At 48.2% G+C, this 22,552-nt stretch overlaps 1 long non-coding RNA gene across 1 annotated transcript in view; it reads right to left on the reverse strand.

Annotated features, from left to right (window-relative positions):
- The window catches only part of LOC128075780 (uncharacterized), an 87,723-nt gene extending 65,171 nt beyond the window's left edge, over positions 1–22,552 (reverse strand). Inside the window, exon 1 of the long non-coding RNA XR_008204109.1 lies at positions 22,363–22,552. This is a non-coding gene — a long non-coding RNA (uncharacterized LOC128075780). The remainder of the gene's footprint in view (positions 1–22,362) is intronic.

Genomic DNA, 22,552 nt, shown 5'->3' on the forward strand with positions numbered 1-22,552 from the left:
GATTTAAATTTCAGATCAATGCTGTCTTTGCAGAGCTGCTCTGCACTGAAACACATCTGAGCACAGCGCAGCAGTGAGGGGCCATGCCCAAGCACATGGGTGCTGGCAGTCAGCAGCAGCTTCCTCTTGGAGCCCAGCATGTTCGTACTGCTTGCATCCTTCAAAGGTCTCAGATGTCCTGGATGGCACAAGACCTCTGTATATTACATTTTTCTACGTGTAACATCAAAGATGGTTCCAATTGTTGTTGTCTTGGCAACTTATTAACTGGAGTCAAGAGTCTCAAGGTTCCTTGGCTGGGTCTGTGCGTGCTCTGCATCCACTTCCCATTCACCTTGGTGCCCTGAGGTCAGACACTCAATACTGTGGTTGTTTTCCATATCACCTGAATTACTGCACATTGCAGGATCAGTCTGGTCTTGACTGCTCCTCTCCTCATCCCAGAATCTGCACAGGACAAGCCCCAGGTTTACAGGGCACAGCAGAAAACTGGCAGGTGTGATGCTGGGAGCTATCCTCTTGTGCTCATAGCCAGCCCCGGGCTCTTGCTAAATTATCCGCTTCTTGTAGCAAAGGTAAGCTCCTCCATTAGCCCCCTGGCACATAACCCCACCTGGCCTTCCAGCCTGGGAGCTTCCTTACTCCACCCTGTGCCAAACCCTGGGGCCACATTCAGCTGAGACTTCTTGTTGAGTCTCACTCCTCCTCCTCTGCTCCTGTCCACTGCTTTGCAGGAAGTCCCTGCAGAAGGGATATTAGCTCAATTCCCTGGTGCCTCTTTTCCAACGCTTGTGCAGGGAATGATGCTAATTACTATGTTACATCCTGCAGCTTGAAAGGAATTCACAATGAAACTGACAGAATTGGACTGAGAGCTGCCTAAGAAAGTGAAACTTGACTGCCAGCAGGGCCGTGAAGACACTACAGGACACAATTCAGCCAAAAGCACCCGCCTCAGTAGGTCTTGTGCCCCATAGGAAAAGAAATGAAGATTTAGTTGTAAGCAGTAGCCTTACACTGGTAGCAAGAAATACAGCTCCGCCTGGCTGTAAGGGGCTGTCGAGGCTGAACCATAAAGACTTCTGCTAAATTACACATGGACAGGTCTCAGCCGGGATTATATCTTTCCTTCTGTATTTTGTACAAAAGAGAGACTCTTTTACAAAGCTGGAATAGGAAGAAACGCTTCTTCCTTTCAAGCAGCACACAGTCACTAAAGCTTTGTTGTTCCCTTAAATACCCAACATCAAAAATTTTGAAATCAGAGGTATTATCATTTCCCAAAGCTTTCAGGGCTGTTCTACAGGGGTAAATTGCTGGCTGAAGCATAGAAAGCCAGCAAACCTCAAATCCATTTTAGGAGATTCTTCTTCTTTTTCTGCAGCTTCAAAATGTGCATTTAGGGATTAGAATCCAAGGCACCTATCATGACAGTCTTTAAAGAGGATCAGTAGAAGGAGAAATGCATAATCAATGTATCGATGAGAACAACTTGACCTTTCTACAGAAAGTGGGGGGACAAGGAAGCATTCAAAGAAAGTTTTTATACGATTTCTTTGAAAAAAAAAATCTCAGATTTGCAGAAAGTTCTCAACTCTATGTAGGTCAGGATGGGAGAGCAGACATCAAACAGTTGCATATGCAAAAGGCCTCTGGCCAGGTTCTGGTCCAACCCTGCCACACAGCCCATGTCCCTGCTCATTTACGTGGCAGCCCAGGGTGAAAATGCAAGATCAAGCAAGGAGGTGAGGGGAAAGAAATCTCCTGCTGCGGATGCAGAGAGCTATCCTCAGGCACACTGAGCCCCTCACCAGCATGGCAGGCTGAGGGCAGGCTCACAGGAGCCAGGGCTGCTCCATCCTCTGGAGAGGCGGCCCAGGAGCCACCCGCACCTCTGAGGAGGAGGAAAGTGCAGGAGCATGGCAAAACCCTACCCCAGCAGTGCTGGAGCTGCTACAGCAGCAGAAAGGCAGGGCTGACCCTGATGATTTGAGATGGCGTGCTATCACTGCAGTGCCCAGGGCATCGGCAGAATAACTCCCTGGGAGAAGTACACTGCTAATTAATTCCCCACGTACTGTGCTGCTGAGAAGCCCCCATTGCAGCCAGAAATTAGTTCAAGAGGGGATATGGTCGAGTAGTCAGGAGCTCGTTCATTCTTTGCAACCCCAGCCACTCATCAGCATGGCAACATGAGCCCTAATGAGAATTAATGACAAGCCACCAACCAGGGAAGCTCACCTGGGCTGGATGACAGGTTGCACACCAGGACCTGGACTTTTCCTTAGCTGAGAGAGCAGGCTTCTGCTCTGTGTTCTGATTCTCCAGGGGAAAAGCAAAAAAGGAATGGGGTCAGAGGTATGGTGCTTTTTATGACAACAGGTGGGCGCCTGTGTGGGGCACCTCGCATCTACCTGGGTGCAGTCAGGACTCAGCAGCAGTCTGAAAGGCATTCCAGGAGGCCTAACTGCAGCAGCAATCAGAGAGAAGAACTGTATAATCTTTTGCTATGGGTGATTTTGCAAGAAATGATATAATTACTGCTTTCAAGATTAGCATAAAAGTACCATAAAACCATGCCAAACTGAGCTCAAGACTTAAAAACATTTGGAAACCTTTGATACAGACAAGAGGTGGGATGGGCTCATATCTGCTGTGTTTGGAGGGGACTCAGTGACAGGGCATCAATTTTTTATGCTGCGCAGATTTCCTGGATAGTACCAAATGTATCATTTATCCCCATCTCCAGAATGGGAATAACCTTTAATTTAAAGCAGCACTAGAAGTTGCTGAGCACTGCCCACTACAACAGGGTGTCTGGATGCCATTATAATGAAGACTTGAGCATTTCTAAATGTTTTCAATGTGGGACTGGTATGACATGCTCAGACTTTGGAAATTCCTGACAAATTCAGTGAAATATGAGGTTCTACCTTGCACTGACAGCATATTTGATTTACAGTCTATTCTAGATTTATAAATAGATATTATAAAGTACATATTTATGCATATATACATACATGCATGCACACTTTTTCTTTAAAGCATCTCTGTTACATTTCTTCTTTTAGTGTAATTGCTTTCCTGTGCAAATTCAAACCCAGAACCAGATATTTTAAAGCGAGGAAATTATGACCAACAATATAAACACGTCTCAGCATACCCTGACTGACAACATGAGCTTCATTTTCATGCTTTATAACACCACCTGAATCACTAAATATATTTCTGTTCTTGTAAGACAGCATTCCACATAATTTTTATTTGTGAATAAAAGGCAGAAAGATGCACGCACACTACTGGAATCGAGAATAAATTATTCCAGGAGAGTCCATTACTCTAGGAAGCAGCCTGAATACCAAGCCTGGGACATAAATACAGGCTGAAACTAAGATTATTCCAACACGCACATCTGCAGCACTCAGGTATCCAGGTTGTCCCTGCTGAACCCCAGTGCAATCTTTCCACTGCTGCCTGCAGTGGGTCCAGCACTGAGGAACAGGTTCTGCTGCCATGTGCTAAGCAGTAGCATTGCAGCTTGGTCTCACTCACCAACAGCACTTAAGAGAAGCACCAAAGCATCATTCAATCACTCTGCTTTTCCATTACATACAGTTTTACCCAAGCAGGGGCTCCCACTGAGCTCTGTCAAGGGGTCACCGCAGCTCTACCCCCCCACGTGTGATCTCCTGGCTGGCCCATAGCAGCGCGGACCACAGCTCTGGCCATGCTGCCAGGCCTGCCTCCAGCTCTTCCCAAATTTTAAGGTGACCACATTGCTTGTGCCTGACCCAAAGGCTCCTTCCAGCTCCAGCATGCTGGGGACACCCCCCATCATCTGTTTCTGCTGGGAGCACCTGGTTTGCATGGGCGTCAGACACAAAACGGATGATGTACTCAAGAAATGCCCCGTGATGCTGATTAACGACAATGATATATGGAGTCACATCCTCACTGTTACACCTGCATTGTAATCCCCAGTCACGTCTTACTGCACATTAGAACAAACCTGTTTGACCCTCACGTATTGCACTCAAAGGTGAACGTGGAGTGATTTCAGTTTGGTGTCAGCCCTGTTCCAGCCATGACACTGAAGGTCAACAAGGCTACGTGTACAAGAGTGTTGCCTGGGTTTAAAGTACCTAAGTCCTGTTGTCTGAGGTACGTGCAATCATTTATTTCAAATGCTGTTCTGAAGACTACATAAATAATCATAGCAACCATGTCTACCCACCATTAATGCATTTTTCACTCCAGTCTCCCCATCAGCAAAGGATACCTTCAGGGCATCCTCATATTTCTAAATATTCCAGAAACTGCAGATGATTTACTCTCACAGCACTAATGTAGTTCAATCCATTCTCATTTTCTATTCATGACAGCAGTAGTTTGCTAAAGAACATCGGCTCCTATCAGTTCATATCATTCATGACAACTTTACAGTATCTGATATAATTTCTAATTTTTGTGCCTCGAATGGCAATGCGCGTCCCAGCAGCTGCGTGTTCCAGGGAAGCGCAAAGGCACAGCCTGCATCCTGCCACCAGATGGTACTCCATATGGACACAGCCAAGGAGGACATACTAGTGTTGCATCACCAGTGGCAATCCAGGCCCTTCCCCCTCACCATATTCCCTCTCAATCATGTTCATGTTGGAAATCATAGAGCTCAAGTTCTCTGTCCTTTTCTAAGTGCTACACAGGCTTCAAATGTGGCGAAGGCCACTTCACTTGGTGTGTTTTAACATTTCAAGAAGTTGCAGGGCAGTAGGGCAACCATATTTGTGTGCACTCTCCCAAGCTGGTTTTCTGAATTTGTGCCATTTCCGCTTCATCTGCAATCTCCTAACACCATCAGTACAGTTATAAACTCCATGTGGAGATAGATGGCATGTCTCCAGGGACACAAGTGTCCCAGTATGGTTTGGAGGCCACAGACTGGCTGCCATTTGGATGGTGCAGAAAACCAAAGCCCTGCCTGCTGCAGGCCAGAAGAAATCCCAGCCTTGCACCTTCTGCGAGCATAAAGGAGGGAATCTAGCAAGATCCCAGTTTCTGTAATTACTTATTGACTTAAATGTCTCCATTCATACCGTCAGGTGGAATATCTGTTGGCATTGTGGAGCACAGTCATCCAGACAGAACGATTGGACTGTCACCAAGGAGGTTATTTTTCAGTGAAGTAACATACCTATCCCTGCATGAGCTATGGATCTCACAAGCCTTTCACTGGCAGGTACGCAGCATGTGGAGGTGAGTAACAGGCACTGGATTAGTTTTTACTCTGTTAGAGAGACCAAGACTTTTGCACCTGGGTTTCTTACAGACCTTGTGCTAAAAAGCACATTCCACATCCTTCTTCCTCTGACAGCACTAAACTCAAAGGAACATCAACCTTGTATGTGTCAGAATACATGGCTGGAGGCTGGACTCAGAACAGGGATACGTCTACTTTTTTGCTGCATGAGGAAACGGAGCATCTTCTGAAGCATCCACACAGAGCAATGCCCATTAATAATAAATGTGCATAGATAAGCTTTTCTTTAAAGTAAATACCAGCGGTCACCAGCACAGAGATCACTGCAGGAGGTGAGCTACTGCCTCTAACCATCGGTAGCGCAAATGTGCCTGAATGAGCAATCACTGCTGAGAAACAGAGCTGTTGGAAGTGCTGCTGAGATTTTGGTGCTGTGTCTGAAATCCCACCAGGCACCCAAAAGCCCAATGGTTTGGGACAGGTCCCCACAAAAAGCAGCTCCCGGCCCTGGCTCTGCAGTCCTGAGATGCCCCCTGCCTGCACAGCAAGCCATCCTGTGTTACATCCCCTTTTGATCTTTTCCAAAATGTAAGGCTAAACAAGAACAGATTGTTTTCCTTAAATGCAAGGGGGGAGGAGAGAGGAAAAGGAGGAAAGAAATTGGCCTGCTAGGTTCATCTCAACCGCACTAAAAAGTCCTTTTAACTTCTCTTAATGAGGACTACTTTTTCCAGATACTACCTAATTACTGCAAATTGCTTCATCTTTTAATTGTTACTGCAAGGCAACTAAACATTGTTATGTTGATTGCTCAAGAGTGGATTGTTAATGGCTTTAATCATTTGATAATCCAGTAATACAATCAATGTGACTCTGCACCTTGTAGGAATAATTTTTGGGTCCACATGCTAGGAAACATATATTGCCTCACCATATGTCAGCCTCTGCGGGCCGGATTCTGCCGCTTTTCTTCAAATGCAGCTGTATTCCTGCACAAAGCAGATCCCACAGCTTCCCAAGGGAGCACCCAAGCAGCAGGGACTCGTTGCACATGGAGTTGGCCATACTGGGTAGGCAAAGGGGAAGCCTATGGATTTTGGCTTCACATGGCAGGTGGGTGATCTATCATCGTGGGAGAGAGGAGATCAGTTTGCATTTGAGCAACTGTCATCACAGCTAGGCTTTTACTACAGCACTGAGAATTATCCCATAGAGAAAGTTTTGTAAAGAGAGCCCCACAGCTCTGGAGCTGACAAGCATATAGTTGCTGCCAAATGCCTGAGCAGGAAAGAAAGGAGGTGGCAGGGGCTGCTGCTGGTGGCTGGCAAGGGAAGAGACCCTCTTCCAGGAGATTGTGCCTGCAGAGATCAGCCACCACGTGGGACAGAGCCACTGACAGCAAGGCAGAGTTAGGTGGAAGCTGTGTCTGTCTCCTTAATGCCTCAGCTCTCACTGTTGGTCAGGACCAATGCAGCCGGATCTAGTGCATCCCTCGTGCGAAAGCTGAGATCCATGATGTATTCTGTAGGGAATCCCAGAAAACTAAAATCAGACAGCTATTATATGATGTAAAAATAACAGCATTTGGCTCATTAATAGCATTTAGCTCTTAGTGGATCTCTATCTCTTTGGCTTTTATTCCCTTTGCTATTTTGCGGGTAGAAACTGTTGCTTTTCTGAAGTCCGACAGCCCTGAAGGAGCCGGGCTGGCACAGCCAACTCGTTGGGCACTCAGCCATCTCCAGAAGGCCAGGAGTCCTACTGACCACTTGTCTGTGTGGAAAGCACAGAGCCAACCCATGCAGCCACCGCTTCCAGGGACAAGGCCTTCCCTGCACAGGCACCAGAACCTGTCACTGTGGGACCGGGCTGCGTGACACAGAGAGAAGAGGACAGGAAGCCGCATGCACGTCCAGAGAGATGCCGAGCAGATGAGACAAGTGTGCAGCAGGAGGAGGGGACACGTGGCAGATGCCAGCAGAGGCCAGGAGGGGACCTGTCTGGAGGTGGTCGGACGAGGTGCTTCTGCCCAGGGGACCAGACGCTTTGGCTGAGTCACAGCCAGGTGTGCAGCTTGGGGCCAAGCACTTTTGGAATCTCCATTATTCACCATTCACCATCAACGCGGGACAGACCAGCATGTGTGGGACAGACCATCCCTGCCATGTGCTCGTGCAATTGGAAACCATTCTCACTGGGGACCACAATGTCCTCAAAATGCAACTCTGGGGCATGAAAACATCCCGGGAGGGCGAACTCCTCTGGAGCTGCCTGCAGAGCAGAGGAAGAATATCACCTGACACAGGCTCAGTCACACAGTGTCAGCTCTGACAGACAGCGAGGAGACTAATAAACTAAAGAGTTGCTTTGATTTAGTCTTTCAGGAAACTGAGACAATTAAGAGGCTTGTATAATTCAATAACAGTTAGCAGGAAAAGGAGCTGTCATTGGCAGAGGAAGGCACACAGAGAACTGGTGCAGCCACGCTCACCCATGGGAACACGGACCAGTGTGGCACGAGAGGCCTCACACTTCAGGGCTGAGGGAGGGCAATGGGGAGCTGTGGTGATCACAGATGAGCTGCCATTTGCTTTCAACAGCTGATAAAATGAAAAGGCATGTAGCGCATGCAGCAGGGGTACCCACCAGTAAATTAAAAAGATGATGTTGAACGACAGACAAAGCTTGCCAGAGACATTTATCCCCAGCATTTCTAGAACACCCTCAGATCAATGGGGTTCATTTTTATTAAAACTTGATTTTCCCTTATGTTGAGAAGGTTTTCCCTCAGCGACCGAGGGACTGGCTGACATTTGCTAGCCAGGAACGCACATGTTGGTCAGGACCAAGGCGAAGGGTCCCTTCCAGTGAGCACCAGCCCTAGGGGCTTCTCTCACCATCGAGAACATAACAGAATTCAGTGCTGGCAAACAGCAGTAGTGTGAAACACACAGCCTGGGTCTGGCCGCCAGAAGCATGCAAACGAATTAGTGAGATATTTTTTCTCCATCACCTCTCCTTTTTCTTAGAAGCAAATTCTCTCACTGACAGGGTGACGAAAAGCTGTTAAATATAAGCTTTTTTGGAGGGGCAGAGTGTCTGCTTGAGAAGTGAGACTACAGAGGTGCTGAAACAGCCAGAGGAGGGGCGAGAAGCTGCCACCCATCCAGGTGGGGGTCTCACTCTTCAGGTTATCCCCTGACTCCAGGAGCCAGGCTGAGCGCCCAGAGCAGGCTTGACACAGCCTCTGCAAGCTGCCCCTGCATGCACAGGATAGGATACTGTGGGCAGAGCCAGGCAAAGCATGAGGTGTTCCTAGATTATTTTTTTTTTAAATGCAAAAGAAAGCCCTTTGTTATCTCTCCAGCTTCATGTTGGTGATTGATCCGAGTCAGCAGGACTCTTGAGTAAGCCATGTGCTGATACACCTCCCCGGGGCAGGACCAGAGAGCTGCTGCACACAACCACAATTACACTAGTCAGAGCCCCCAGCCTGCCCAGGGCGACGGGTGGGAAAACTCTGGGGAAGGGGAGGACTCATTACTGGATCCAGGCCTTGGAGGGTTTTTTTTTTGTCTGATATGATGTTTTAACTTCAATTTTTGGGTTTTTCTTTTCTTGTTCTTTTTTTTTTTTTTTTTAATAAATTCTGCCCACTGCTATTGGCAGCTCATCTACAGACAAGAGCTCAGAGACCATCGTGTCAGATACCATATCTATCACCGGGCAGATCCTCAGGCAGATGGCTGGAGCTACACAGATCATCATTTTTATTAATCAAAACATCATGTGGCTCTTTACATCACGTAAATAAGATGAAATACAAGAACAAAGATGTGCAGCTGATTAAAAATAGATGTGTGCATACCTCAACAATTCAGAGCCCTGTGGATAGAAATGTTAAGTGGGGTCCTACTGAGTGCCCTGCAAGGTCAATACAATTCAATAGTTTTATTAACAACTTGGAGACTGGACCAGGAGTATGCTAATCAAATCTGAACATTTTACCAAGATGGGAGGGTGGCAAATAATGCGCAGGACAGGAATAAAATACAATACGAGCTTGATAAATTAAAGAAGTGGCCTGCAATCAATACAAAGAGATTCAGCAGGACAAATGCGGAAGATTAACACATAGGAAGGAATAAACAAAAGGACAGAGGCTGTATGGAGATATCTGGCCAAACAGCTATACAACAGAGTGGTCTGGGGGGATGATCGATTGAACAGAAGTCAATACCATCAGGCTGCTGCAGTCCAGCAAGGTAATTATTCCACTCTTCACAGCGCTCATCAGGCTGCTGTTTGGAGCAGCGTGCCCAGATCTGGGCATCGCATTGTAACAAAGACAGACAAGCTGGAGGGAGTTCAAAGAACAACGAAAAATGCCAAAAAGATTTGAAAAACGAAATCTTTGTGTATATGTGAAAAATGAACCGCAAGCGTGAGACCTGACGCTGCTTTTGTTCAGTTTCATTCCCAGGGGCCTGCTGAGGCTGGAGGAGCTGCAGCCCGAGAAATGAGGTTGGTCAGAGGGGACTGAGTGCTGGCTAGGGAACGTGCTGCTGGGGAGATGTGCTAAACAACAGGAGGCTACAGGTAGACAAAAGGGATGCAACAGATTTACAGGGATTAATGAGGGCTCATTTTGCCCTTGGTGAAATTGCTGCATTGGGCTGAAGCTCCAGCAAAGAAAACTTCAGGGAAATTTGACTCTGTAGTGTCGCTGAAAATGCAGGCAATGAAAAGCAGTAAGAGACCAGAACCTTCCACTTGCTTGTGAGCTGTGATCAACCACACCATCAGCAAAAAAGACAGATAAAGGGGAAAAAAAGAACACCCAGACAAGTCTGTAAAATCACTCCCAGTGGAAATGCACTACCTGCTACACCAGAAACAAACTCCTTCATACTCACCCCCTGCAGGCCCCCTCCCTATGGGGGAGCAGCGCAGCCCATGCTGCAGGAAGCACCAGGCTCTCAGGATCTCCCCAAATAATCCCAGAACTGAGACCCTGCCATCTCACTACAGAAATAGCGCTGTGTTTACAGCTCCCCCTGTAATCACACCTTGCCTACAATTAAAGCAGAAAGGAGTTCTCCACCCTTTGGTGGTGGTTCAGAACTGACAGAAATCAAAGCTCCCTGGTTGCAGCGGGAGGAAGGAGCTGCAGGAACTCCCTCTGCCCCAGAGGGCTCTCCCAGCACCCAGAGCTGGAGGAAGGAAGAGGTTGGAGAGGGGCCAGAGCACCGCTCAGCGCTCCAGCATGGAGACAGAGGTCTGTAACTGCAGCACAGTGTGCAGGCTCCTGCCAAAAGCCCAATTGCACCATCTGCCAAATTAATATTCCTATTTTTAATATCTCGTTTAAAGGGAAGCATTAAGGGGTGAAAGGAGAGAAAAGCAGAACACCACCACACTGATTCGGTTTCTCTCTGTAAGAAATCACACCAGACATCAGGGCTGCTTCTTTGCTGTCCTTCTGTGATCAATCCTCTCCAGAGGTGCAGGGCTGCTGGGTCGAACGTGGGGAAATGCACCACTGCACACCATGCTGCTGCTGCCACTGCCACTTAGCAAGGAGGCTGGGGAAGATGAATCAACATGGATCATGTCTTTGTGAGGAGCTCCTTCCCCACCCTGTTTCCACACTGGAAGCAGCCCCTGCTTCCTTGCTTGTCTCCGAAGGCGTGTTGTAGGGCAACAAGGATTTGCTTCCTAAAAATAAAAGGGAAAAGAGGTGAAAGCAGAAGAGATAGGGAAAATTCCCCCCAACAAACAGCAATGAAGTGCATGGGCAGTGCTTTGGGAAGGAGACAGCCCGTGGAGCGGGCAGCAGCGGTTGATGCTGAATTAGCAGGGGGATGAGATCAGGAGGCAGATGCTGTGATCTGCAGCCATGGCTCAGGGACTGCTGCTGGCAGATGAGCTGGGGCAGGGCTCCTTGGCCCTCAGCCAGCTGCGGGGTCCCCTTCCAAGAGTGGCACCTCCTGAGGCTCGCCTCAGCAGCTCCTGGGCTGAACAGCAGCCACAGCTGCTGATGCTAATGGAATTAAACATTAATATGCTAAACAGAACGAAGAGTGAGAGAGGGGCTTGGGTTTCTCTAGGTAGCAGACATGTCTGAGGTTAATGCCTGCCAATTCTTATTTGCTCCATGATGTCAAAATCCATGTCCTTATTAGCCAGCCCATTAGTCCCCAGAGGCTAGTGGCCCATTAGTCCTGTCCTGGTCCTCACTGGCACTTAGTGCTCACAAAGAGCCCCACTTCTGCTAGCCTGACTCTCACTTGGTGTCCACACCAGGGGTCTGTGCACCAGCTCAGCTTCCTGAGTTGTTTCCAGGGGGTGAGGAAGTAGGATTCAAGCAGAGTGCTCAGGGAATGCAGATTTTCCCATCTGACACCCCAATCTGGCTGTGAGTGGGGTCACCTCAACCACACTTACCACTACAAATAGGTATGTGCTGTCAACAGACTGTGTAGCACTCTGATAGTGAGACCTGTAGCATCATCCCCACCTTGCAGATGGGGAAACTGAGGTGTGAAGGACAGGCAGGTTGCCAAGAAATGGGGCTGGACCAAGGTCAGCCAGCAAGTAGGGAGCTTTTCTGCAGTGTTCCTATTTCCTGGCTTTAAATTAATCCTAATATAAGATTAAAAGAGTGGAGAGTGCCTTCTTCACCTCCTCCCAAGAGGGCAGTTACTCACTTTTGTAGTTTTCTTACATTTACATACCAGGCCACAGCAGTGAAATAAATTTTCTCCTCCTGCAACCACCAGAGTAACTGGTCCAGGCTCAGTTTGGAGCCACATGCTCAGCACAGATAACTTCCCAAAGAAAGATTGCTGCAGACGCCAGGATGTAGATAGGACATTTCCCTCGGACTGCATCCGCTGCTTCTGGAGTAAATATTTCCCCAGAATTTCCCCCCCTCCGCAGGCAAGTTCCTTCCATTTATTTCTATTCCCAGACCTCAGATTTAGCAGAGCACTGAAGCAGGTACTTACCTTTAATCAAGCACATTAGTCGCCCCATTGAAGTCAATGGGACTTCTCGGGTACTTAAGGCAAGGAATGTGCTCCGAGTGCACCGCTAAGCCAAGGGAAGTGGTGGTTGATGAAGACAGAGAAAAAGCAGTCAACAAATGAACCAGAACCATCTGCAAATGACTCCCAACTGAGCAGACTCCCTTGTATCTCCTTACACTGCTTTGCTTGTGGAAGGATTTTTCATTATGAATACAGAGCTCCTGCTGCTGCTCCTGCCTGCAAATGGTGCTTAGTGGTGCCAGCCTTGGGTATGCCGCAGGGCCAAAATCCTGCTGCTCATTGCTGGGGCACAGCCAGCTGGGGAGCAACCCCAGAGCCCGTGCAGAATGGGGAAAGCAGTGTTGGAAACACTGCTGCCAAAACTCCTGCCCAAACCTGCAGATTATGGTCTCCAGAGCAAACACCATGCGGTGCTGCATCCCACAGCATTACCCCATGTTTGCTCATGGCTAGAAGAGCTGTAGCCCGTGAGAAGGCACGTTAAGAAACTCTCCCACAAAGCTTTTTCTGAAAACCCTCCCCCGTCCACCTTATGTGCTTTGTTCACTAGATTCCTCCATATGTGATAAAAGCAAGTCAACAATTTGGGACCAAAGCGTGGTTCACTGGATTTGAAAGGCAGAATGCAGTCATTAACCGAAGTTACAAGTGGTGGTTTGGAAACTGCTGCAGGAAGATGGCTGTGGACATCCAATATTGCAGCTCTGCAGCAGGAGGCGAGCTGGCCCAGCACTAACACTGCACCTCGCTCAGCCACCTGTAACCCTCAGAAATTGCACCTGCTGTACGGCTCTTCCTAAAAGCTCAAAATGCATGTTTTACAAATAAGCCCTTAAAAATTCACCATTTTCTGTCAGCAAAATATTATAAAATATTCACAGCATTCGAAATGGATTGAATGCAAAACAATTTTTTCTTTTTTCAAGTGATAAGTTGCAGAAGATGCTACCCCCAGCTCCAGTCCTGAGGGGCTGAGCTGTTTGCAGGAGCTTGTATGTGCTCTCTATTGCTTTTTAAAGACATTATAGGTGGCAGATTGATTTTTATTAATTATTTCTATTGCAGCAACACCTAAGGCTGATCTGATGTTGCTCTTATACTGTGTAGGAGTAGTAAATAATGAGATTATCATGTTGTGTACTGTTTCTGAAAGTGCCTTATTTGGGACTTGTATCATTTGTTGCAGTGTACCCTGTAGACAGTATTTATTGGAACAACACAAGAAGAATCCATAATATTCATCTGGCTGTTGCCACCTCCACGATAAGATTTTGATGGCAGCTCAGGAAGGCACTTGAACGTGTTTCAGAGTCCAGCCCATAAGGAGCACATGTGATGACTACCATGGACAGGAGGTCTCTGATGGGCACCAGGTCATCCATCTCCGCTCCCAGGGCTGCAGGGGCAGTGTGAGCAGAGGTGGCTCCCCAGGTGATGACTCCAGACACATCACACAGATAGGAAACAGTGGGCCCTGCATCAGCTCCCACTGCTTCCGCCAGATACTTGCCTTTACTATCACAGATTCATATGTGCCCAATAAAAGACTGGTATCTGCTCACGAATAGGATGCACTATACATGAAGGGAGACAAGTGCTGACAGGGAGAATGCAGCTTACTATTTAAATCCCACTTTAAAAAAAAAAAAAAAAGGTCTTTTTTAATAAAATTTCCTCAGAAGAATCTCTCTTGTGTACACAAAGCCATGGGGAAATTTCCCAATGGGTACAGAGGAGATTACAAGATACAGCTTAGACTGGAACATCAGGGGGTGGATGCTTTGAACTCAAGGGGTTTCTGAAAGCACGGGGGAAATTCTTCCAGAGTCAGAGTATTTCACAGTGTTTTAATAAGGGACAAATTACTCTTCTTTTTTTTTTTCTGCCCTCTGCAGATCTGCCCAAAGAATCACAAACAGATTTCCTCCTTCAAATCCTTCTCTGGTGAGAGAGATAACAATACACCCCCAATAGTCTAACACCACCGGTAGATCTCAAAGCACTTGATAAAGTTGCACAGGTTTCATGAGAGCTATTTTTCAGGGGCAGAGAGAGGTGAAGTTACTTCACTAAAGAGCTAACCTAAGTAGCTGAATCAAAAAAGACCTTATTATAGTAACACAAAAGCGTCGTTTGAGACACTACGATTTGACATCATCCCAAAAAATATAATGCTTTAGGGCATGACTCCATAGCCATTAACGTTTGTGTAAGGCTTTCCATTGACATCGGTGGAAGCTGGGTCTGCCTTTTAAAAGCTATCCGTTCATCCACTCAGACAAGGTTTTTTTTTCATTCCCATTTGCAGCTGATGTTCTGCAGCCTGTTTTCTGGAAAGCGACAACTTTTCCATTTTCACATAGAGCAATGTTATTTCCATGGTATGCCAGTCTGCTTGGGATGTCATGGCGTGGCTCACAGCAAACACTAACGTGACATGACAGGCAGATGCAACTCTCTGAGCTCTGCCTCAGCAGGACAAGCTGGGGAAGAAGTTTAAAGCAGGCTTTTCTGAGGAGTGTGATGGAGAGGGAGAGAAGGAGGGGAGCACTCAATCCACATTTTCTCCTTCTGGATGGTGAGACCCCAGTGTTACAGCCCAGCAATTCTGTGGGCCCAGTACTGCAAAGGTGCTGACACCATTGAGAGCCAATTGGGTGGCAAGGGCACCACAGGCCAGCTGCAGCCACCAGTGTCCCCAGCTGGGTGACGCATTTCTCTGCCTGACCTCCCAGCTTGCAGTCACACTGCTGAGTTGTGTGAGAGCCTGGTTTTGCCTCTCAAAGCACCCAGGAGACATCCTTTAACAGAAGGACAAAAGGAATAAATCATGTAGCTACCCGGACTGTAATGCCCTGGAGCAAAGCCAAGACACTAAGGCACAACACGCGAGTACAGGAAGAAGGAAACGTCCCACATCTGATGGCACAGAGCGGCTCGAGGATGTCCGAGAGGCAGAGCCCATCTCCAGGTCAGGCTGAGCCTCAGGGAGCTGGAGAGCTCTGGCAAGGAGCTGATCAAGCAAACTGCAGCAGCCACTTCCCAGCTCCAACCCTTCCTTGTCCTCCTGTAGGTGCTTCCCTGCTTCCCTGAGAAAGGAAAAATCCCAGCAAAAGCAAGCATTGCATCAGGAATTTAACAGCACCATCCAACCTCGGGCTAGCACCTGTTTCATAAGGTGTTGTATTCCGGCCACAGCTCTGATGCCATCACTCGTTGGATGGGGTGAGTATTTATGATGAACCCAGAGCCTGCATTAATTCATTTACCGTGATCCATCAACTAGAAGACATCCCCTTAGCTTCAACAGGGTATTGGCTCGAGCCCACATACATCAAACTATATCTGCAACATCCAAGCTGTCCCCATCTGTTACCCTGACTGTGAAGTTTACAGATGAGAAGCAGGAAGAAGTTATAAAATGCAGTGTGCAAGCCCTGATTTTGTGCAGCCATACAACATACACAACTTAATTTCTCACAGCATGCAATCTCAGATGTCCTGGTGGACAAGCAATGACGCAGAGATGTCAGCACACACGCCAGGATTTCGGCGCATATTGCTCAGCCACCTGCAGAGTGCAAGCACAATTAAGGTCAGCTCACATCTCACCGAGCCCCAAACGTGCACTTTCCATGAGCTTCAAGCAGGTTGAGACAATTAATAACAGTCGTTATTAATGCCCACTAACATCCACTCCGCAGCCATCAAAGGAAACCGCAGAAGCTGGAGGAGCGCTCAGCTCTGCCCCGTGGGGCATCCTTGCTGTCTGCTGCAAAGAGGGGCTGTATCAGTCTGCAGCCCACAGCCTCCTCTCACCCCTCCAGCCTGGCCTGGAGAACAGCCTCCAAACTTCCCATTGCAGAGGCTGCCTCAGTGAGATGCACGACTCCACGTGGCTTCACAAAGAGCCTCCAAAGAGGTGCGATGGTTTACAGATCTCATCCCAAATGCAATTCAGGGCATTTTGAGCCCCAGCTGCACAGGAACCCGAAATGCAGAGCCCCAAGCAGAGCTGGTGTTGGGAGAACAATGAGCAGCAGCGCCGGGAAGCGGCACAGCACTCTCGGCACAGAAATTACTCTAGGCACAAAGAAAACACCAACAAAGATCACACTTGACAAAAAGAGGCAGAAATTTCACAGCAAAAGAGAAGAAAAGGCACTTTAAAAGCTGCTTTCATTTCACTCCACAGCTCTGTACACGGACAGTCAAGCACCAAAAACATTAGGACTCGGGGCACATCGCAGGTCACCAGGATTTCCTCATTTATTGCTTATTTCTTACATAAACTCACTACAAACACAGGACTCCTCTTCCTCTTTGTATTGTTTGGAAACAGCGAGACTGAATAGGATCTCTTCTTTCTCTCTCCTCTTCCTCTTAAGGGCTGCAGTAATGAGCTGAGGATATAGTTCACTTCTCTGAGAGGAGGCTATTAATGCTGCTGCTAAACACCTACATCAGAGAGGCTGCAAAGCAGAGGCTCAGTCCTCTCCTCCTCTGGGAAGTCACAGCTCAGCTCTACAAGAGCACGAGGCACTGGTGGAGGGATTAACTCCTAGACATACTGTGCATGGGAAGCCCTCACTGCAGGGCAGGCAGAGGGGTCACAGGGCAGGCAGATCAGTAGGAACACACTGCCAGCTCTCCTGCCTGGAAAGGGGCAGCAGTGGGGAGTCCTGGGCAGATGCTGGCAGCTGCCTAAGGGAACAATTCCCAACCCTGAGCAATTTAGGTTTGGGAAGCATCTGTCACCAGGAGACGCCAAGATCAGTCACCCCCCAATCCTGCTGTGACCCTAAAGTGATTATCGCCTTAAAGTAGGTTAGTGTGCTAATAAATTAATTGAGCAGCAGGGTAGCCAGTTGTCTGAGGAGAGAAGGATTAAATTACCTCTCTGATAAATTCGGAACAGGATGTCCTGAGGGGAAGGGAAGAGCTGAACCTGAAGGAGTCCCACAGGAAACCCAAAGAATAGACTGGAGGTGAAGCCCTGCTCAGCCCGGTGCCTGGCCTTGGTCGGGAGCATCCCAGCAGGATGCAGAATGCCTTCACCCCGGGCAGGAGGAGCACCAGCTGCAGCCGGAGGCCAGGCAGCAGCACCACCACCACCACGCAAATCAATCGCACTGGCAGCAACAGATAGCAAAGGGGATGCCGACTCACAGCTCGAGCTGCCACAAATTCAAGGGCTGTCACCAAACTATCAGCAGGATGAGATAAATGTTCCAGGAGTTCTTCTTCCCCTCCTCCCTCGAGCAGGCGGTGATTACTAAGGACATTTCCATGAGCGGTGTATGATCTTTATTTTTTTCATGCACAATGACCTTTAGAAGTACTGGCTAAGCTATTTGCATTGCCTAGCCCAGAGTTTCAACAGACAGCAGGAAGACGAGCATTAACCTTAATGGCTAAATCACTTCATGCCACTCCGAAGATCGAACACTCCCATGAGCAGGCGAAGGGCCGCTTCCATTTCATTATTACATATTTAAACAGCAACAAGCGCCTCTCGAGGCTCAAAGCTCCAGGTCTGCCACTGCTCCCTTGGTTTTTTGGAGGGTGAACACCCAGCCCACGGCGTAAGCAGCACCTTGGGCTGGCCTGGTGACCCCATAGCGCCCTGCGGGACTCACCGAGAGTTCGCATCGCCCTGGGATCTCGTTGTATATTTTGGAGAAAAAGAATTCTGTAGTGCCTAAGTAAAAAGGCAGCACAAAGAGAGTGGAAATAAAATCGCAGCACCTTCAGCACACTGCTAGGTGGAAATACCTGCTTTGGAGTGAGTTTATTTGCACATTCATAAACATGAAGCCCAAAAGGAGTGAGCGCTGCTGAAATGAATTCCTAGAAAAATGCGGCGCTTGTGGCAAAATGTTTTTTGTTATTCAGCCAGCTCTGATAATTAAAACTACACACAGCCAAGGTCAAAAAATGGCCCTCTTCCAATGGGTATTTACTTCCATGGAAGGGTTTGCACTGATCCTGCGATTTCCCCACATAAGAACTCTTCATGCTCCCTCCAGCAGGCACGCGGCCACCTCTGCCCATGCAGCTGTTCCAGCAGCTCGCAGCTCTGCTAGGCAAATCATTTCAGATGGAATGAGAGTGAATACCACTGTAACCCAACTGCTCAAACCCACAACGGCACTACTGAATCCTCTCCCGCTTTGTCAGGGAGAGCTTTCAAAGCTGACAAAGCAGAGACACGGCCAGTCCCTTAATTTGGTTTCAGGACACTGTCATGAAGCCTCTGCTCTGAGGTGCTTTGCAGCCCTCCCAAGAACCAAGCACGTGCTGCTCCGACAACCAGGTGTAACAGAGCAGCCCCTCTATCTCCATCCATCTTTGCATTCAAAGAGAGCGTGCTGCCTGCCCACGTGCAAAGCAGCACTTCTCACCCAGCTCCTCACTGCTCCCACCCACCTGCCTCAGCCAGGGCTACTTCAGTCTCAGTGACTCAGGCTGCAGAATCGCACAGTGAGTGGGGATTTTCTTGTCCCAGCCCAAATGCAATATGTTTGCAGACATGAAGCCAGAAAGCAACCAGATGTGGGGCACCAGGGAGTCACGAGCCCACGAGTGTCCCACGGAGGGCATGGAACGTGGGTACCACAGCCAGCTGCCACAGGAAGGTCTGACGGGAACATCTGTCAAACCCTCGTACTACAAACTACTGGAGAAGAAGCATGTGATGGTATTATTGGAGCTGGTATTGTGCTGCTGAGCAGTGCTATTCTTCGTGTCCCTTTGTCATCTGAGAGAGACTTTTGTGTCAGAATTTGCCTATTGCTTGTAATTCTGTGCAGGTTGGTGAAGTGCCCTATTTAAAAAAAAAAAAAATGTCATCCGTTAGATTCCTCCATTCTCATTTTTCTTGATGTGCAATGCTGTCTAAATCAGTTTAAGATCAGGCCTGTACATCATCTCTGGAAATGAGTACAAATACCTCTTATTCCAAGTCAAATTAAATAATCAGGAAATATAGAGGCCACTCGCATATGTAATACAAAGAGATGCACAGGCTGGAGCTTCCTGCAGTGCCCACATCGCATCCATCCCAGCACAGCAGCACTGAGGGATAGCACCAGCCCCATGCCCATGGCACACCCAGCTCAGAGCTGTGGGGTCAGCAGGAAGCAGCCACTCTCCTGCCCTGTACTGCCTGCATTCCCCACAGCCCCAGCTGGGATCGCTTAAGTCCGAGGCAGCGACTGAGGGAAGTGGACTTGAGCATGGGACTTGAGTAGCAGCTTTTATGAGCTTTACACAAAAAAATTATGCCTTTATAAAAGCTTAACAGCAGGTAGGCATAAGGCCATGAGAAACAGGGAGGTGGTAATGGTCTTTTGAAAGTAATTCCTTTCAACCATAAAACCAAGACTTGATGAAAATGATAAGCCATGGGATGTGGCTGCCTGATAGTGTATGAACATAAATGCTTCAAGAGGCAGCCGCAGCGGCCTCGCCAGCAGTGGGAATGGGGAGCAGCAGCCCCAGCAGGCAGTGCTGAGCTGCACAGAGAGCCTGCTGCATGAGGGCAGTGGTAATTGATTACTGGGCTGGGATCTGACTGCATGCAGGGGCAGAGCAGCAAGAGGGTGCTGGGAACTAAAATGTCTTCATGGCCCAACCCAGCTCACACCAGCCCATGCCCCCCCATCCCACACTACTCCATCCCATGACATCCCATGACACTCTTCCCCATTACACTCCATCCCATACCACCGCATCCCATGATATTCCACGGCACCCCATGACTCCCCATTGCACAGCACCCCATCCCACGACATTCCACCCCACTCATTCCAGACACAACACCCAACTGCTCAGCGCTTGCCATGCAGAAGTGAGGATTTTGTTTCCACCTCATCTGCCATCTTTGCACTTTGTTCCTCACTTCTCCCAGGGAGAGAGGTAGACATCCCTGCAAAACAGGCTCTCAGGAGTTGGGTTCCCAAATTCCCCCAGAGAGCTGCTCCCCCACTTCCCTCCTAGCCCATGGCACTACAGAGCCACACCTGCCCACTGCCCTTAATGGACTGATGGTTACAAACCCAACTTCTGACAAATGATTTTGCAGAATTCAAATGTCCCCTTACAAAACTAATATTCCAGTTCACTGGTATCCCTGCTAGGAGGATGCAATTTGGCTGCACAGTCTATTATGTTCCAGAACGTGAAAGGTCAGGCTTAAATGGGATTTTTCATTGTAAAAGTCACCTACATGAATGACACACAGTACCACCAAAAGGCATTTGTAAAGCGGAATCCGGGATTACAGATGCACCATTTACTCCTGTTTATCTCCCAAACAGAAAACTGGAAAATGGTTGCCTTTCCCAAGCATTCAGCTTAAGAAATTTCCTGGAGCTTTGCAGCCCTTTGGTGAGGTTGGGATCCATTCTAGTGGGCATGAAGTGGGCTGTCACCCAAGGGCTGTGAGCATAGGGGATGATGATGAGCTAGCTGCCTTGATGTGTTGGTGCCTGGGTGCCAGGCACGACCCATCTCTCCCCCAGGACTCAGCCCCATCTCTCCCCATCCTCTCTCAGATTTCTCTCCATGCTTCTGATTTTTACTACCAGGATAAAAGGCGTTTGAATGCAGCCTCCTCCTAGGAGTGAGGAAAAAAGGATCGAGATGTGAGAGTCAGGCTGAGAGGGGAAAGGTTTTGGGGACAAAAGAGAACAGAGCTTCTTTGCACTTTCAGGATCACGCATCCTGTTCTGGCTTACTGCAGAAGATCCAGAAGAAAGGGAGAGCCCTTTCAGCAGGGAAAAGCACTGAAAGGTTCAGCACAGAGAGCAGCGGGAGAGAGAGCAGCACCATTATCTGACAGAAGTAGAAATAAGACTGGGGGAAAGAATGACTTAAAAATAAAAGGAACATTAAAACCAGCGTTTCTAGGAGCATACATGTGTGTGTTTCTTTCCACGAGGAGGGCATTTGGAGGAATAAGCAGGGTTAAAGAGCCTCATTCATCTTCCCTTTACAACTGTGCTGACTCAGAACCTGGTCAAACAAGTTTAATCTTTTTAGCAGCAACAAAGAGAAGTGGAAGGAGGGTGGAAAGAAGCGAGCCTGGACGGACGGAGAGGCAGAAAAGGAAAAAGCACAGAAAGAAAAACTTCCTTTCTATGGTTTTCAATTATTCCTTCCACCATGGCAATCTAGTTTGATAGGCTAAGAGGAAAAGACAATGCTATCGGAGATGTGAGGGCATCTGTTCTCTGGGAGAGTGCTGTCCTGGGGCCCTATGGGGACACCCCACTCTGCAGCCCCCGAGCCATAGCACACTGCTGGCTGACAGCCCATGCACCCCCTGAAACGCAAACCCAAGTTAGCCTTAAATCCCTTAGCCTGGGCCAGAAAAATGTCAAGGTGGGGTAAAATACCTCCTTTTCTCCTTTTTGGAGACAACAGCGTGAGGATTCTGCCTTGTTTCAAAGGGAGGCATTCATTAGTAGCACTGCTCTGTAAAACGGCCATCACCCACCAGGGAGAGAATAGTTTAAAAAAATCAGCCACACCGTACAAAACAATCCTACACCGGCTGGAAGATGAGGCCTTTTTCATCCTTAATTTCTGTAATTCCCAGTCACGCTGAGTATGATGCATCCTCATTTATAATGTAAGAGTTAAGGTTGGGGCAACAATTATTTTCAGGATCCTATAATCTCAACTGTAAAATTTCACCCCAGGCTGAAAATGAAAGAGCAAATCCTTCACTTTGGCATGAGCTGTATAAGACACAAAGCATTTCCACTGCTAGCGAGTTACGCAAATATAAATGCACATTAGATTCCCCACTTAACGTTTTTTTTCTGATCTTGAGCCAAAAATAAGATCTGAACTGAAATATGAATTTTTCATCTCATGTTTCTGATCCAAAATGTAAAAGCAGACTTCCGAGGCTGCAAGCATCCACCTGTCCTCACCCACCTCCCCAGCCCTGGGGTTGGAGCGCTGAGCACACACCCTGCAGCCACCGCGTTGCAGCGCTGCCAGCTCCCAAACAGCTCGTTCCCATCCTGTTCACAGCCCTACCTGCCAGCGAGCTCCGGAAATTCAAGGAAAAATCCAGCCTGAATGAAGCAATATTAGCAAATGCTGCAAAACACAGAGGTCTGCTCGACAACAGCAGTGTGCACAAACGCAGCCTCCCAGCTGAGCGGCTGATGTGCAAAGCAGCACCTGCACTCACCGGGCCTGGTGCAGAGCCCTGCAGTTCCCTTGC

Source organism: Tympanuchus pallidicinctus, unplaced genomic scaffold (assembly GCF_026119805.1).
Source record: "Tympanuchus pallidicinctus isolate F22 unplaced genomic scaffold, pur_lepc_1.0 scaffold13, whole genome shotgun sequence".
NCBI lineage: Eukaryota > Metazoa > Chordata > Aves > Galliformes > Phasianidae > Tympanuchus > Tympanuchus pallidicinctus.